The following is an 8724-nucleotide window of genomic DNA, read 5'->3' as shown; positions in this document are numbered from 1 at the left end:
ATATCAGCAATATTTTGGACATTGGTTTAAAGCAACATGATGTGGCTGACGCTCAACACCCTGGGTAAATTGCCCCTAACCAACAGCTGCCATGTTAAACGGGTGGTTGCTACTATCAGCTTTGTCATGTACTTGCATCGCAGATATTTCAATCACACTGTTTCATTTTTTTGCGGTAATATAATATTTATTCTTTGTCGCAAGGAACGAATTCCATTCAACGAAGAGGGGGCGGTGTATGTACCAGTGTACTCGTACCCCTACAAACGACCATCATTGGGTACTACTATAAGAGCCACCCACTAATGAGGCGTGCTTGCTTGCTTGCTCACTACTTTAACATTCCTGCTTGCCTACTAGTGAGGCGTGCTTGCTTGCCCGCTACTGTGGCATTCCCGCTTGCCTACTAGTGTGGCATTCGGACATGCCCTCTATTGGAGCAATGACACTGCCCACTAATATAGCACCTAAGTTATATATAGCAGGTCCAGAGATATGTCAAGGGATTTTTTCCATATAAAGCTTTTGGAAAGATTTCATACAAAGAGGGAAATATCTCATCAAATAAGGAAAGGGTATTTTAAGCAATAAGAAGCTTAACATATTCATTTTCCTATAAATACCCAACAATCATTTCAAACAAAGGATTACGTGAATTTTTTAGACTTGATTTCAGAGAACGATTTGGATACGTAGGCAGCCATTGGTGGTACAGTCTCTCTCACTTCATATCAACCTCTCCAACAAGATCATTGGTGTGTTTGCATGAGTTCTCGCCCAAACAGTAGTTGCAGCCCTCGGGTCGGTACTAGATCGACTGTAAGTGATCTATAAGTAAGAAGTATATCTTGCAACAAAGAAGTGTGCACAGATTATCCGAACTGATCCAAAAATTAAAGATTAGTATAAATGAAGGATAGTTGAATGTAGACTTATCTTTTAGAATGCTGACTTTTCGCTTGCCGCCATTGATAATCCACACCAGCGTCATGGAAACTTCAATGACGTACTTGTCTTAAAAGAATCTTGGAGAGTTTTCATTTGATCGGCTAAAGTTTTGAGCTGTCCTTCCATGGTGGTTTTACCAAGTTTCGTAGGCTTGAGAAAATGATTTAATGTTTTTTCTCAAGAAGACGAACCGGCAGACGGCGCCAATATAGAAGTAGTATTTGTTCGACTTAACTCGGTTATGTCGAGCTGTCTACGTATCAAGTTCTTTAGTGAACTCGAATCAAGTCGAATGTAGTCCGAGCTTTTGATTGGTTGATTGGAGGGGAGATGGAGATAGATGATCGAGAAGATGGAGAATTGGTTTCCCCTGAGAATAGAGAAGACACCTCCTTTTATAGGCGTAGATCCCCATTTTGCGTTGTCTTAGTAATTGTTTTTACTCCTTCTGTTACGAAGTAATGATCTCTCATTAATGATGTTGTTGACTAGCTTGCAGCGGTTACGTTTCCTAGATCGTTTGGACGACTTTACCTTAGGTCGTATGCACGACCTGCTTGTAGTGTGGACACGTGGTCTGCCACGAGTGTTTAAGAGTGGAGGGTACTGACAGTTCTCAAAACTTTTGATATTAAAGTTCCCGTATATTTGAAACAACTTGTGGATATATAAAATGTCGGTACTGCTAGCCTGATATCCAATGTAATACCACTGAAATTTCCTGATATAAAATACTTTCGGCCAATATTTTGGGCCTTTTTGCAGCCGTACTATATGTAAGATCCTAGTCATATTGTAGTATGGACACGTGGTCTGCCACGAATGTTTGAGAGTGGAGGGTACTTACCATTTCTCAAAACTTTTGATATGAAAGTTCCCGCATATTTGAAACAACTTGTGGATATATAAAATGCCGGTATTGCTAGCCTGATATCCAATGTAATACCACCGAAATTTCCTGATATAAAATACCACCGAAATTTCCTGATATAAAATACTTTCGACCAATATTTTGGGCCTTTTTGCAGCCGTACTGTATGTAAGACCCTAGTCATATTGTGAACAAATAGTATAGGGAAACAAAATGCTTAGAATCAAGAGGGGATATAAATTCATGTGTTGCTCTGGTAATAGCCAAACACCAATGGTCATTTTTAACATTCTCTGTTTTAACAGCAAGCTAGATCACGATTTTAATACGCCATTATAACAAAGTTTTGCAGTGCAAGCATGTTAATAAGGTGAAGCGTCTTTGGGTGACTTTAATTTTCTAGGACTACTCCAAGCTAAGGGTGGTGACGCACCATGTTAAGCGCGGAAAATGCGTTGGATGTGTCCGACTTTTTGTTTTTGATTTTCGGACTGATCACACATCCAACGGTCTCGGATCTCGTCCATATGAAGATATCTTAGGGTAGACGAACTCTAAAAATAAATAACTGCATCAAAGAAAGTCTTTGCCCCTATACGGCTACACTGCACTACCACATGCTTGCTTCATCCTCCATATTCCTGCTCATCGTTTCTTTTTTGCCTCGAGAGCTTCTCAAATAATGTAACCATGTAAACATGTTTTACTAAGAAAATTGAATCAGAAACCTTTTACAGCAGCTCTGCTCAAAGGATTTTGTATACTGTGAACATGGTGAGGTATCACCTTTTCTTAGCATGTTATGCTGATTCAGCTCTTGCGGCTTGTGCCATAATGAACTGGTGCATATGAACTATAAACAATTAAACTTCACTGACTCATTACAAAGTCACAAACTACAAACAAAATTTGATTTTGCAGTAGCCTTCTTTCATTAAATTAATCATCAAATTACAAACAAGAGAGCTGCAAATATTAATGTTTCTCATCGCTCAAATAGAAAGAACTGAATTATCTAATCTTTGGGCGACTTTAATTTCATAGGACTATTCCAAGGGTGATGACACCGTGTTAGGCGGAAGATGAAAATCCTTATGCTAGATTAAGTCTCGATATATATTGACTGCATTTGGTTGTTGCAGAGTATTTTAAGGAACCAAAAAGAGTTTGCTGGACGGATCATATCACCGATAAACTAACATTAAACTAAGACCCCCACAGAGCACAGCTCATGGTGCATTCAGATATGAATAGCATACAAGAATGGGTTACTAGTTTGGAGTCATATTGCATATGTAACCATAGAAGTGCTAAAAGTCTAAAACCGATAATAAGATTTGCTTAAGAGGAACACATACAAAAAAAAATTTGTTATTCAGTTCTTGCATTACCCTCCTACTTTTTTATTGTTTTTAACATCTACTTAGCGCAAATTCAGTGAAATCAGGCTCTCATCGTACGAAAATATATCATAATCCTTTTCGTGGTGAAGGCCTGGAAGTCCATCTTCAAGTGAGGTAAAATTTCCATTTTTCATGTTGTAAGAAACTAGTTTCATCCTATCATAATGTTGGGCTGTGGAACCATCGAGCGAATGAAGCTCCGGTATCTCACCAGCAAGCTTTAGAGTTCTGAAACTTTTCGGAATTTCAATGATTTGTCGATATTTCGGCCCCAAGCCCATATTTCTCACCTTTTTTCTATATGTACCTATATAAAGGAAATAGACTAGGGTTTTGAGATAACTTTTGAGAGATTCATTTCTTGGGTATTGTGGGAGCTCTATTGAGCTAGGGTTTGAGTGAGACCTCTTGTTCTTGATTCTTGATATCTCTTATAAACTCTCCAATCTTTGCTATAAATGAAACTTGGCTCTTGTGTGGATATAGGTAACATTTACCGAACCACCTAAATCTTTGTGTCTCTTTGCATATTTATTTCATTATTTATTGTTTGCTTGCTATGGGTAATGATAAATTAGTGGCTTTGCTTGTTTGAGTTTGTTGTGATAACTACCAAAGTCTTGGGTGGGTGATTTCCTTGGTGTGAGCTCCAAGTTGAAATCATTTGGGATAGAAAGTAACTAGATTGAGGTGTGACTTTCTAGTGAAATCTCCCAACAAGTGGTATCAGAGCACGGTTTTGAATCATTGGAACAAGGTGTGTGAGGAAAGTTTCTATCTTTAGCAGAGAAGGCTAGGTGTTTGAAGAAATTCCTCTGAGAGAGTCTCCACCATTGTATTGGTTCAAGTAGAAGTCATGACAATCGAAAAGGAAAGCTACAAGATAGAGAAGTTTGACGGAACAAATTTTGGCTATTGGAAGATGCAAATCGAGGACATACTCTATCAAAAGGATTTGATGGAAACATTGATAAGTGAGAAGCCCGATGAGATTCCGCAAGGCAAATGGGATCTGCAAGATAGAAAAGCATTGGCCACAATCCGATTGAGTCTCTCGAAGTCGGTAGCCTTCAATATTAAAATCGAGAAGACGGCGAAATCTCTCATGGAGGCACTTACTACGATGTATGAACAACCTTCGGCCGCGAACAAAGTCTATTTGATCACCAAGCTATTTAGTATGAGAATGTCGGAGGGGACCTCCTTCAAGGATCACCTAAATGAATTCAACCAAACTAAGGACCAATTGGAGTCGGTTGAGATTACATTTAGTGATGAGGTGCTAGCTTTGGCGATACTTGGACAATTGCCTCCAAGTTGGAAGGCGACTATGGCGGCTATTAGTGGCTCTGCGAGAATGACCAAGTTCAAGTTTGAGCACGTTGTTAGTATGGTACTAACCGAGGAAATCCGGAGACAGGATTGTCCTTCATCTTCGGGGTCAACTTCAGGGTCGACATTGAGCACTGAAAGTAGGGGAAGAAATTCAAACAGGAATCGTAGTAAGAAAAAGTGGAGGGGGAGATCGAAATCTCAAGCCCCCCGATTGCAAAGCGTTGAACACAATCCTCGAGACATAAGTGAAGTTGTATGTTACAATTGTGGTAAGCATGGCCACTATATATAGTAACAAATTGCCCGGCACCAAGAAACAACAACAACATTAATAAGAACAAAGAAAAGAATCAAGAAGCTAATGTTGTTGAGATGGTAGATGATGCTTTGATATGTTCGATAGAGCACAAGAAGGAGTCTTGGGTACTTGATTTGGCCAAGATCTTTCCATGCTACCTCACATCGAGTTCCTTGAGAACTACAATCGAAGGTGACCTTTGGAACGGTCTTTCTTGGTGATGACCAACCTTGTGACATTGTCGGCAAGGGTGGCGTGCATGTCAAGATGAATGGCTCGTCATGGTTATTGAGGGACGTCGGACGCCCGGATTTGAGGAAGAATTTGATTTCTATGGGGCAATTGGCAAGTGAAGAATTTGTTCTGATCTTCACCGGTGATACTTGGAAGGTCTCGGGCGGTTCAATGGTTGGTGCAAATGGTAAGAAAGATGGTACTCTCTATATGACTGCACATGGTTGTGAGTCGATTGTCGTGGCACATGGCAAAGAGGATCCGAATGTTTGGCACCGCAGACTTGGTCACATGAGTGAGAAAGGAATGAAAATCCTTCACTCTTACGGTAAACTCCCAAAGTTCTGATCGGTGAAATTGACTTCGTGAGAACTGCGGTATTTGGAAAGCGTAAAGGGTGAGTTTTCAGAGAATGGGTCAGACTCCAAAAGCTAGAAGGCTTGAGTTGATTCATACAGATGTCTGGGGGCCAGCTAATGTCTCTCCACTTGGCGGAAAGTCATATTTTGTGACTTTCATTGATGACCATACTAGGAAGGTGTGGGTCTATTTCTTGAGACACAAGTCAGAAGTATTTGAAGTGGTCAAGACTTGGAAGGCCATGGTTGAGAATGAGACAAGCTTGAAAGTAAAGAAGCTAAGATCCGACAACGGTGGAGAGTATGAGGATTCAGGTTTTAAGAAGTACTGTGCTGACAATGGCATAAAGATGGAAAAGACTTTGCCGGGGGACACACAATGAGAATGGGGTTGCAGAGTCGATGAATAGAACATCGACAGAGAGAGCTAGGTGTATCGCATTACACAAAGGCTTGCCCAAGCAGTTCGGGGCAGAAAGTGTTAGCACGCCACTTACGATCAATAGAGGACCATCAAGTACCTTTGGATTTTAAGATTCCAGAGGAAGTGTGGAGCGAGAAGGATGTGAACCTTTCCCATTTGAAGGTGTTTGGTTGTGTGTCCTATGTTCACATTAGTGACCAAGCTAGAAGCAAGCTTGATGCTAAGTCACTAAAGTGCACCTTCATCGGCTATGGCGGTGATGATTTTGGGTATTGCTTTTGGGATGATCAAAATCGGAAAATCATTCGTAGTAGAGATGTTGTGTTTAATGAGAAGGTGATGTACAAGAACAGAGATGAAGCACAAACCAAGGAATCGGGTACAGAGAGCGGCATAGAGTATGTTGAGTTGGAAGACTTCGATGTAAGTCGTGGTATAGTGGGAGCCCCACAGTCAGAGGATGACATTAGTAGTGACTCAGAGAATAATGAGGATACTACACCACCGAGTCCATCTCCACCTCATGCCCCAAGGAAGACATCCAGGCCACATGTAACGAGTACGAGATATCCACCCTCTACCTATGTGAATTACTTGCTACTTACTGATGGTGGCGAGCCTCAATGCTATGATGAAGCATTGGAGGTGAGTGATGCAAGCAAGTGGGAGCTTGCTATGCAAGATGAGATGAAGTCCCTCATCTCTAATGGCACGTGGGAGTTAGCCATACTACCCATGGGTAAGAAGGCTCTACAGAACAAATGGGTGTTTAGAGTCAAAGAGGAACATGATGGTTCCCAGAGATACTAAGAGAGGCTAGTAGTCAAGGTTTTTCAGCAGAAAGCAGGCGTTGACTTCACAGAGATATTCTCCCCAGTGGTGAAACTGAATACCAGTCGGTCAGTGTTGAGTATTGTTGCAACGGAAGATTTGTATCTTGAGCAGTTGGATGTTAAAACTGCCTTCCTCCATGGTGACCTAGTTGAGGAAATTTACATGCAGCAACCAAAGGGTTTCATTAAGAAGGGTAAAAAGAATATGGTATGCAGGCTCAGAAAGAGCTTGTATGGTTTGAAACAAGCCCAGGCAGTGGTACAAGAAGTTTGATAACTTCATGCAAGGAAATGGCTACTATAAGTGCAACGCTAACCATTGTTGCTACTTCAAGAGGTTCGACTCCAGCTATGTCATCCTGTTGCTATATGTTGATGATATGTTAGTAGCAAGTTCTGATATGTCATAAATTGGGAGATTGAAAGAGAAGTTAGCAAGTGAGTTCTCTATGAAGGACTTGGGTGCAGACAAAAACAGATTCTAGGGATGAGGATCGAAGAGATAAAGAAAGGTATGATTCGTAGTTGTCTCAGTGAGTATATTGAGAAGGTATTGAAGAGGTTCAACATGGGTAGTCGTAAAACCGGTTTGCACACCTTTGGCAGTCCACTTCAAGTTGTCCAAGGAACACTCTCCCAAGACTGTTGAGGAAAGAAACTTCATGGATAAGGTACCATACGCCTCTGCCATTGGAAGTCTTATGTATGTCATGGTTTGCACGCGTCCGGATATAGCCCAAGTAGTGGGAGCTGTCAGTAGATTTATGTCTAATCCTGGCAAGCAACATTGGGAAGCCGTGAAGTGGATATTGAGATATCTGAGAGGTACTACAAAGAAATGCCTATGTTATGGAAGGGGTGTTGTGAACCTGCAAGGGTATGTGGATACCGATTTTGCAGGAGAAGTAGATCGCAGAAGAAGCACTTCTGGTTATGTCTTTACAGTAGGTGATACTGCAGTGAGTTGGATTTCTCAGTTACAGCAGATTGTTGCTTTGTCTACCACAGAAGCAGAGTATGTGGCCGTTACAGAGGCAAACAAAGAGATGATCCGTTCTGAGGGGATTGATGGAAGAGCTTGGGATGAAGCAAAGAGAGAAGTGTGTTACACGGTGGATGAGTGCTATACATCTTGCTAAGAATTCCGCCTTTCATTCTAGGACCAAGCACATTGGTCTCCGGTATCATTTTATCCGATCTTTGTTGGAGGATGAGGTTTTGGCACTTGGGAAGATCCAAGGGAGTGAGAATCCGGCGGATATGTTGACCAAGACCGCGCCCTCATCGAGAAGTTGAAGTTGTGTTCAACTTCGGTGGGTCTTCTTGCTTGAAGACCATGATGGATAAGCCGAGTGTTTCATTAGTAAATTGGATTTGGATTGAGTTGTTACAATTGAGATGTGATGTGCATGAAGAATCTTGAAGGTTCCAAGTGGGAGATTGTTGGGTTGTTTGGAACCGCCGAGCCTTGCTCGGTGTCCGGTATGCCACGCTTACGATTTTTGGCCCCGATGAAGAGGCACCCGCTACCATGCCTACCGAAATTTTTCACTGTTTCGGCCCAAGCCCATTTTCTCCCCTTTTTTCTATGTACACCTATATAAAGGAAATAGATTAGGGTCTTGAGATAACTTTTTGAGAGATTCATTTCTTGGGTATTGTGGGAGCTCTATTGAGCTAGGGTTTGAGTGAGACCTCTTGTTCTTGATTCTTGATATCTCTTGTAAACTCTCCAATCTTTGCTATAAAGGAAACTCGGCTCTTGTGTGGATGTAGGTAACATTTACCGAACCACCAAAAATTTTGTGTCTCTTTGCATATTTACTTCCTTATTTATTGTTTGCTTGCTATGGGTGATGATAAATTAGTGGCTTTGCTTGTTTGAGTTTGTTGTGATAACTACCAAAGTCTTGGGTGGGTGATTTCCCTGGTGTGAGCTCCAAGTTGAAATCATTTGGGATAGAAAGTAATTAGATTGAGGTGTGACTTTCTAGTGAAATCTCCCAACACAGAAAAGTA

Source organism: Coptis chinensis, chromosome 9, assembly GCF_015680905.1.
Source record: "Coptis chinensis isolate HL-2020 chromosome 9, ASM1568090v1, whole genome shotgun sequence".
In the NCBI taxonomy this organism is placed as follows: Eukaryota; Viridiplantae; Streptophyta; class Magnoliopsida; order Ranunculales; family Ranunculaceae; genus Coptis; species Coptis chinensis.
This window is presented reverse-complemented; position numbering follows the sequence as displayed.